Source organism: Cottoperca gobio, chromosome 1 (assembly GCF_900634415.1).
Source record: "Cottoperca gobio chromosome 1, fCotGob3.1, whole genome shotgun sequence".
NCBI lineage: Eukaryota > Metazoa > Chordata > Actinopteri > Perciformes > Bovichtidae > Cottoperca > Cottoperca gobio.
The window spans coordinates 16,815,793-16,826,722 of NC_041355.1; positions in this window are offsets into that span (position 1 = coordinate 16,815,793).

Here is a 10,930-nt window from a genome sequence, read left to right on the forward strand (position 1 = left end):
ATTCAAAGACTTAAGGGAAGCGTGGCTTAGAAGCTAGTGTTGTTTACCAAAGAAGAATAGTGATTATAATCCTGAATTACGTGAGAACCGATGACGATCGCCTCATAGTCTCAGATGTTGTATATCATCTTCTTTGCGGCAAGCATAGTGTAAAACATGTAAAGATTTGTGTATTGTTGTATTGCTGTGAGTAAAGTGTGACTAAAGCAGGCCTAAGGCGAGGCTAAGCTAGCGTTGATATTTAGCTAATGCATTGGAGTTTGTAGAACGGGTGAAAACTGTTCAAACTGACTGGGGGACGGTTGTGAAATCAAAGAGAACCGTGGAGTGTATGTGAAGTAGTTTTAAGTTGGAAAAACGTGAAAGAAGGAGACGTTTTTGTGAAAGGCCTCAGAGATTAGGACCAGCTAACGGTGGCCACGTGATGCTGGGTCGCTAATTCCGCCTACTTATGAAGTAAATTGTGATAAACTAAACCTTGAGTCTTATGCTGGAGCAGTTTTGGGTGGAAATAAAATGCATAAGTGATGTAGTGACCGAGTGATTAAAACCAAAAATGCGAGTTTTCTCCAAACTGGAAGGAGAGAAAATTTAGAACAAAGAAACCTCCATTTTCTCTTCATCCGGTGGGAATTTAAAAAACCCACATCCGGTTGATAGCTAAATGCCTCTGGTGGACAAAATTGAGACTACAACTAAAAGTTTATAGAAACTTTACAAAATTTAAACACCTCCACCTCCTGTAGGACGGCAATTAAAGCGCACCTAAATTTAAAACCGTGCACCAGCAGACAAATTGGTAAATTACAATTAAAATCCAATTGAATTGAGGAAAGCTAAAGAGAAGACAAAGGTGAAACCAGAACCCCAGACTGTAGACCGGACGTGAGAAAAAGGACTGACGTGAGAAAAAGGACTGACCAGAGAACATGACTCCCCAGCAACGGGGATCCACACTTCCGGAACCAGGTTGTATATCTGCATTCACACACACTATCATAGTCAATTAAAGGAGGCTGAATTGTAAAGTGTAGAAAACTGTCTCTTATATGTTTTTGAGAAAACATGTTTAATAAGTGTGTGGATGACAGATATGTAGACTTTTTGTGTAATTCTGGAGCAGACAGAAATGATTAGAACAGAACAGAGCCGCAAAATACCAGCTAATGATAGATTACGTTCAGAATAATAAATAATAATAAAAGACTTTAGTCAAGAAGTGTCAGCATAACTCATTTAACACACACGGTCACGGCTTCTTTGTATCCCTCTGTAAAAGGCCGGCGTGATTCCCTCTTGGATGGCTGTCCGTTCCCACCTCTCCCAAAAATATTCAAACCTCATGACATTTTGTGAAAGACTATAATCGTCGACAGACGAATAGTAGGGAGATAGAATCTTCTGAGAGTTTAGTCTAAACAGTGTAGGGAGCTAGAAGCTCCTGAGGGTCCGATCGTAAATGTCATAAGGAAGAAATATGGTGAAGAGAGTTTGTAAGATAATAGGGAATGAAACAGCTGACAAATTATTTAAGAAAATAAAGTTTTGGTAAACTCATCTGTTTTAGAAATACCAGACTATAAGAAGCCTTTTATTTAAACAGCAGACTTCATGACATTAGTATTAACACAGAACCATGGAGATAAGAGTAGACCAGTGGTTCACTACTCTTCACAACTAGACCCAGTAGATAAGGCAATGCCTGACCGCACATGAGCAGTAACTGCAGCTTCAATGGCAGGTCAGGCCTCTGCATCAAGTGTTATTCAGGCCATTGACTTTAACAGTGACACATGCAGTGTCAGTTTCGTTTTCACAACCGCATCTGACTATAGAATAATGTACAACTTTGATCCATCTACATTATTTCCAACAGCTGAGGACGGAGAATCACATGACTGAACGACAGAGACGGACAAGGAACTTCACCAAGACCAGACTTGACTGACGTTCCCTAAGAGGAACCAGAGATAGAAATGTTTGATAACAGATCATGTAAAGTAACCTAGAGGATCCGAAAGTGACAAGATCTCTGTAGTGACACAGACAGACGTATTAAAAGCAGAAGCTCTACCCAATCATCTGTCAGCAGAGCAGCAGAACTGATAGCATTGACAGAGACATGCAGATTAAAGAAAGACAAAGTTGTAAATATCTACACACACAGTGACTATGCATGTTCAACATGTGTTTGCTCAACAAGTACAGCATAAAGGTATGGTAACATTGATTAACAAACATATTACTCACTCTAATAGAAGACTTATTGAAGGCAGTACAGCTACCAAAGTATATTGCTTTATATAAAGGCACAACACATATGATAAGAACTGATCCAGTTTCAGTAGACAACAATATGTAAATGAGAAGACAAACACACCAGAACACAAGACAGAGATATTGAAAGAGATGCAGAATGCAGCTATAAAGTAAGAACAAGCCGTTTGGACTAAGAATAATTACATACAAGACAGAGACGACTGACGAAAGAACACTTGACCAGAGAAGAACTCAGTACTACCAAGAAGATTATATAAATGTGTATTGAGACACGGTATTTGACCATGTCTCAAAAGGGGGAGTATTATATTGAGTATTATATTAATAAGAGTATATTCATAGCATTTGATTCAAAGGCTGAATGCCGACTCCAATAAGATCCATGCAGATGTGCTGAAATGGATATTCTGAACTAAATAAATATGAAGGAAATAAATATAGTTTAACGATTATAGACGTGTATATAAAATGAGCTGAAGTATTTCCAACACATACAGTAGATGCTATGACAGTAGCTAAAGTGTTTACAGCTAAATGAACTGTAAAATAAGGTAATGTGTGTAAAGGATGATGATAATAATAATGATGATAATAAGCTTTATGTAAGAATTGCAGGTCAAAGTACTTGCACTGCAAAGACATAAAACATTAGACAGAATAAGAACATTTACGGTACAATAATCAGTGTTGATGTAAATAAGTGTGAAAGACTAATGGTATAAAAGAACACTGGAAATCATGCCAAGTTTCCCTATCTGTGCCGGGAAAACTATCAGAGCCATATTTAGAAATATACCACCATTTGGAAAGGAAGAAGAGGGAGAGAAAAATAATCCTGGTGACACATAAATATATCACCACTCCTGTGAGAGACACTGACTCCATAAAGCAGAAACTGGACCTCTTCGTGGTGAAGTCTGACTACACAGGGAGGTGGTACCCATAGGGGCGCTTGTCTCACCATCAGTGAAGATTCAACAACCCGAAGTTTTAGAAGGGGACTGTGACATGGGGGTCAGAGTCATCACAGGAGGGTGAGTATAGCCCTGTACACCTGAGACTGCACAACCACATCAAATTTGATTTCTGTGACGTAATAACCTGTCCCTCTTCCCTAACAATATGCAGAACAGATCAGGTGGGCAGAGGAACACAGCTGCCACGGAGAGGAGTGACATGTAAGAAAATAAATGATTGTGATCCATTATTCCTCACCATCGTTTCATCGCATCCCAGAGATTAGAGACTGTTTGTTTTAGGCAGCAGAGGTTTTAGGAGCAGGTCCACAAGGACACTTTAGGATAAAGGTAGAAAACAAGAAGACTGCAATCTCCAAGCAGTCAGTAGGAAAGGATATAAAGATACTACAGTAAGAAATAGAATAGCAGGGAGACAGGATATGTGGAGAAGAATATGTGGCTTGACTGTAAACTGTATACCACTAGCTCAGTAAATATATAGTGTGTGTGTGTGTACCAGTCAGGCCCCTCCTTGCTTTAAGCCCAGTCCCAGTAATACTCGGACCAATAACAGAGTAAACCTGTCTGTTAACAATGATGCACAGTGTAACAGAACCACTCAGCCCAATTTGCAAAAATCTCATTAAGAGATTTCCAACTCACAGAACCAATAGCACAAGACTGAAATATGTGCATTGATGACACTGGTCGAGCGTTTCTATGTTTGGCCCACAACAGGTCAAACTCTTGTGAGCTTGAACTCGCCTGAAGAGAAACACAGCACCTGGGGAGAGCTTCAGCTCCACAGCATACAAGAGATGCAGTAGGAGTCCCCCGGGGAGTGCCAGAGATCAAATTGGAGCAGGTTTTGACTCATTGTTTTTATGATGGGCAACTACTAATAAGAATGTGGACTAATTACATTCATTGCATCTAACAGAGGTTTATTAATTATTACAAGGGATGCCGTTAAGGGACAAGCTGAACAACAAGCAGCTTCCAGCTTATTGACATGATAGAATGTCTTTAGACGTGCTCCTAGCAGAGAAAGGAGGTGTGTGTGTGCCATGTTGGATCATCCTGTTGCACAATTATATCAAATAATACTGTTTCAGAGAAATCAGTTACTAGAGCCTTACAAAGATTGACAACATTATATAAAGAATTAGCAGAGAATTCAGGGGTAGAGAATTAGTCTGGTGATGCTATGGAAAGACGGTCCGGGAGATGGAGAGTTCTCATGTCACTGGTATCTTCAGCATTAATAGCTATATCAATATTAATTTGTACATTATCTCCACCGATTTATATTTTGTAAATATTTATGCATTTTTTATATTCATGTGCCAGCTAACCCAGAGCAAATTCTTTGTAGGTGAAAACCTACATGACAAGAAAGATTATTCTGATTCTAAATACTTACTGTATGTGGATGTTGTTATATACCATAAATTAGAAGCCGCATGACGAGATTGATTGATTCCACAATAACAAAACAAATGTACACGAGTATCAGCCCCTCTCCATAGATTTATGCAATTTGATAGAACTAGCCTGATTACAGAACGGAATTGCATTAGACATGGTGCTAGCTGAAAAAGGGGGTGTCTGCAAATTGTTTGGCTCTGTGTTGTACTTTCATCCCAAATAACACAGCCCCTGATGGATCCTTTACCAGAGCTTTGAAAGGACTTGACCGACTCAGCAAAGAGCCAGCATCAAACAGTGGGGTACTCATAGACTATGATATAGAGCAGGAACACGACAGCCAGGAAGATGATTTCGTGTGAATAACTCTACAAAGTGTTCTTTGCTGCCATACCGAAGCCACTGACTTTATTGTAGTTACAGTCTCTCAGTCGTATACAGATATTACAATCTTATACAGACATTAAAAGTTTACTAATATTTACTGTCTTACTGGAAGTGTTTTTTATTATACTGAAGCTAATTGTCTTTATGCTGGAATAACAAATGAAGTTCTTTGGTTTTATACAGAAGGTATTTTTATGACTGGAATAAAAACAAGTGCACTATGAATGTATTCTTGTATACCATATGATGAATTTGTACACCACTCGGTGCCTTATATTTACTGGAGATTATACACACCATAAATGGTGTGTAAAGGGGGAATTGTCAGGTAAATTAATCCTGATCTTCATTAATCCACACTGGAAAGACTATCACATGTATTTGTCCTACCTCAATCAATATGTATTACGACACTACGAATATGTTTCTGCACTATTATGTATTTTCTGCACAACTATGTATTACAAACATAATAGGGGCACTTCCCCTTTAAGAGTAACAGGTCAACAAACCATCACTTCCGGACTGCTGACGGAGGAGCGTGTAGGCGCCAAACTGGGACCAATGAGGAGAAGGTCAACGCCTACTCCATGTATTAGATGCGAATTTTCAAATGTTTGGGCACACCTGGAGCGGAGCCGTGAGACCGCAACGATGGGGCTTTTTGAGCCATGCGGTCTATGGAAACGGCGACGCGAAATGTGTCCTCAGCTGAGAATATTTTCTTTGTTTGACTTATTGCGTTAAATAAATATATAGATTACATCAGGAGATTGCTGTTTTGATTCGACATTTAAGCTCCGAGTTCTTCAGCTTTTTCCTACCCTTTACTCCCAAATCACTTTCCCTTGTGATTGCTTTGCCAACCTTAGGGAAAAGAATCCAATCGCTAGGTCAATGTAGGACTTGTATTTCTTGACTTGTAGTGTTGTAGCCTGATTAGCGATTATCCGTCGGTTGAGGACCTTGAATCTCTAATCACTGGTCTCCAGCCTCCTCCCGCTGCTTCAGGCTTTTTTACAGCCTCATTTGGGCTGTTGGTTATAGGATTGGGCTCTTCTTTGATGATTCACAAAGCACTTAGCTCTCTTTCAATCACATCCATCGCCTGTACAGCTCCAGGGTTCAGCAGGTATTGCCGAACCGGGGGATGTACTCCTCCTTCAATGGTGTGCATGCTTACTGTGACTTGGAGATGATGCTTCTCAACGCTTCTCTCGCAGCCGGGGAGAAATCACTTTTCTTGCAGCTTTTGTTACAGTTGGGATGTCCACTGATTTTTACCACTCCTGGTGGGTTGTTTATCTTTTCCCTGTTGGTCCAGATCTTGGTGCTGCTGCTGGTCCGGGTGCTGGTCCGCGTCTTTGCAGTGAAGGTCCTGCTTGGTTAGGTGGTAGCCTGTTTTGATAAGGTGTTGGCTGATTCAAGTGAAGGGGGATCCGATCGAACTGCACGAGTCAGCGAGGGAACAATACCACCGGATAGTGCCGGTAGATTACCAGGATGAAGACGCTTACATCGCCAAGCATACCTGTCAACATTGGATTTCAAAATAAGGGACTGTTTTTGGCAGATTCCGCCCATATTTTAGCAGCTCTCAGTCACCCAGCCCTCATATAATGTAAATGTAAACACATAAAGAACGGGTATATACATTCAGGAAATACATGTTTATTTAAAGTATGTATTACTTGTACAGGCATGTTTATAAAATGTATGTATTTTAGTTATTAGTTAATATCATCAATTTATTTGATGATTGATAAGTTGTGTGGCTTTTGTTTTCCCCAACGAATACTTCCTTGCGATGGCAGAGTCGGGAAACATGTCCGCTACACTGCGACTGAAATCATCGCAGAAGCTGAAGGCGACATTATTTTTGATGCAAAGCATCGACATCTTTCCCTCAGCTTTGGTCACTTGGTCTGCCTCCAACACAGTTCTTCTCACACATGAAGTCATTGACAGTGTATGTATTTGTGCCTCTTGGGCGTGCTTTTTCATGCTGGCGAACATCGCTTTTTCCGCCGTGTGCAAAGCTAAAATCTGAATGGCACACTTTACAAAAAGCATTAGTTTTCCCGACTCTGCTTTTAATAAATAAGGGAAGGTCTCCTCCCATTTGGCGAGGTACTTACATAAAGTTTTAACTTTTTTGGCAGGTACAACTGCGTCTCCATCTATTTCCCGTTCACTGTGACTCTCATCCATATGCTTTCGGCTGTGTCTCAATTCAGGGGCTACATCTGATGTATCCTGGGGACTTTAGTGCCGATGCTAGTTAAGCTAGCTACTCAGCAGCTGTTAGGAGTGGCTGCTTGGCTGCCGGCATCCGACCTGAGTTAGTCTTTTAAAGTAGAACTTTTAAGACTTTAACTTTCAAACCTAAGAGTTGTAAATGTTGATTTGTATTTTTATATATATATTTTTGTGGCGACTGTGTAGATAATGTATACTTCATATTACCTGCTTGGTTTTCTGACAGTTGAATATCATTTAAAAATTCCAGTGCAATGGTTCGGATTGATTATACATATTTTATTATTTATAATATGTGTACTTATTTTGCAACTTAATCTGCTTTTGTTTAGTGGTGTATATCTAAACTTGTTCTAACATTTTGTTTTGTTTTAGGGAGAAGGAGACGGAGGCAGAAGAGAGGAGAGGATGGACAGACTCTTCTCTCTGCTGGAGAAACTTGTTAACAAATTAAATGTAAATTAATTGAAATAAATAATATATATAATGATGAATATATTGTGTATTTAATTTACATTAACTATAAATGAAAAGTAATGAAAACTTAATTGATTTCAAGGTTCAAGAAGGATTTATTTTGTACATATGATTTATTAATTTAGAAAAGGGATTATTTAATTTATAAAACTACCTATCAATGAATGGAAATGAATGATCGAACAAAGAAAATGATTGAATGATTATTATAAACAAAAGTATTATAAAACAATATAACATTTACAGTATATACAGATAAAGTTTTCTGCTGGACTTGGATGGGCTGCCACAATAAAGCCCCTGGTGTCTCCTGATGCATCATGTCCCCCACATGATGCATCAGGAGACACCAGGGGCTTTATTGTGTCTCCAGAGTGTGTATGAGATGCCCCTCTACCGTCTAAAATACACAGTGATAAAGCATATCTTCAATAATGATTGAAAATAAAAATATTATCTCTGGTTCCGTTCTCTGGGAAAATGTTAAAGTTAGCCGTCAACTGTGCTTGATAACTTCAGAGAGTTGCTAGGCTACGGGAGCGGCAAAATGTAGGCGCGTGAACAACTGGTGACGTAACAAGTCCCCTGTAGACCGGACCGTCTCATTTCGTAGACCGCTCGGTTCAGCCTTCGCATTCTACGGAGATCCTGGCCTCTAAAGACCGCGAAGGCTGAAGCCCCTGAATTGAGACACAGCCTCTTCTTCTGTGTTATTGTTCCCGTTTTCTTCTTCTTCTGTGTGTTTACTGGCAGATAACGTTTTTCAGCTCATGTTAAACATAATACTGCCACCTGCTCTATCGGAGGCCACTGTACACTTTTTTTAATTAGGCCTTTTTTTTTTTTAAAGGTTAAAAATACGGGATAATTACGGGAACATATTTAAACGGGAGGAAAACGGGATAGAAGGAAAAATACGGGAGGGTTGAGGCCAAGTGAAAAGTGGAAAAGGGAAAACGCTGAGCCAAATATGGTATGAGGAAAAGAAGAAAATGCCCATGGAAAAATATGTGAAGACCCTAAAAATTGTCACAGATGGCCACAGAGGAGGAATGTCCTTCGTGAGGATGCCGGCAAAAGGAGTATCAGTAAATGAGATAAACCAAGCGGTAGTCGGATACGACCTGGAGTACCGACATCTCGATGAAAAAAGAAAGAAAGGGTCTCAACCTCCACCAAAAGCGGCTGACAAAGTAAACAGCAGGCCACCTCCCCAATCACAGTACAACATACTAGCTTCACATCGTTTACACTGGAAACATACAGGGTTAACTTCACTTATATGGTTATTAATACCTATAGTAGACTTGTTTATGTCTTATGGCCTATAAACTGGCAGGGTAGGAATGCTGATTCTCAACTTCTTGACAAAACATATATATAGACAATAATGTATTCTACCTTCATCATATGAATATGAAAACAGCCTTTAAGTGTCACTCTGCACAGTGAGGGTCAAACATCCAAGTAAAGTAAAATTAAGCAAAACACAGTTTGGAGTGGAAGGAGCCTTTAAGTTATTATACAAACTGACCAATTAGTTATAAAATACTATTTTGAAGCCTGCTATAGGAGAACAGCTGTTTACGGTGACTGTTAAATACCTTTAAGTTTGGTTGCTGTTGGTTGGTTTGCCTTGTCCTCTGTAGCAGGCAGGGTTGATGCTGCCGGTGATGGTTCAGTGCTAGATGCAAAGCTGCCTTGCGGCAGAGTTTCTTCTTTAGTTGTGGTTGTGGTGGAGGGAGGAGATCCAAGCTGAACAGTGGAAGCTTTGGGAGAGAAGGACGGAGGATGACTGATTGGTGCTGAATATTGAGTGCTCGTGATTTTTGTTGCATCACAAGAAGGGCTGCAAGGGCATGACATTTTCACAGTACAATAGCCAATTTCACAGTATCACGCTGTATGATATTACATTAATATTATTATTGGTGTTATTATTATTATTATTATTATTATACAGAACAGAATTATAAACCTGATTAAAAAAATTACATGTAACTAGTGGTATTTATAAGACAAGCTTGGTTAGACATGATCTACTGGTCTTACAGTTAGTTATAGTTAACACTTTTAACAGATTTTTTCCGTACACAATTACCGATACTGAATAGAAGATATATAGTTCATCATTGTCCCATTACCTGTAGGAACTTTTATGCATCTAGTCATAAACGTACCATCTACAACTATGAGATTGACCTCTTGGTGCAAAACACCAAAAGTTTCCGCCCTCTTCAGGGTCTTTATTGCTGGAGGGAAACTTCAGTATCAGGTGATTTTCAGAGGATTTTGTCACAGAGGAACTTTGCTCTAAGTTACCATGGATACCTTTTCGCTTGGGATAGTTTTTAGGCTTAGCGTGACCTCAGAAAATCTACCATTCAGACACAGCGTTTTTTTCTAAGGGACTGTATGAAAATGATTTGAGTGAGGAGAAGGGCTGATTGTATATTTCGTTTTATGAAAAGCATTTTGTTAAGTTTTGGGCGCTCCATTAGCTTAGAAATGTCTATGTGTAAAATCTAGCCATAAACTTACCATCTACGACTTTGAGTTTGACTTCCTGGTGCAACACGTTAAAGGTTTGCTCCACTCCACAGTGATATGTCCCCACGTCCGCCCTCTTCAGACTCTTTATGGTCACGTTGAAGGCTCCATCTCTTCTGCTTACCTCCATGCTGTATCTCCCTCGACGGGTGACGGCCAACCTCTTATTCTCAGTTTGAATGAGAATGTTTTCTCTGGAGCATTCTCCTTTGCAGAAGTACCTGTTGTAGCGTTCAGAGCTGTTGTTTGTGGTCCAGCTACCAGAACAGTGGATGGAGACTTCACCTCCAACATGGCCGCTCACCTCTAGCACTGCTGAGGCCTCCGCACATAAAACTGCATTATGAAACAAAAGGCCTGGTTACAGCTGTTGATAGGCTATATACTGATCTATAGTTAGATGGATTGAAATTGCTTGACAGGGAAGCAAATTAAAATAAATAAACACAATACTACAGTACCTCTGTTTGGAAAAGTGACAGTTTCACCTTTTAATGTTGATTTGAATTGTTGCCTTCCACCATTGGCTTAATTATTGTTTATCATATACATTATGTGCAATAAGCAGTTATTTTAACTCTATGTGATCA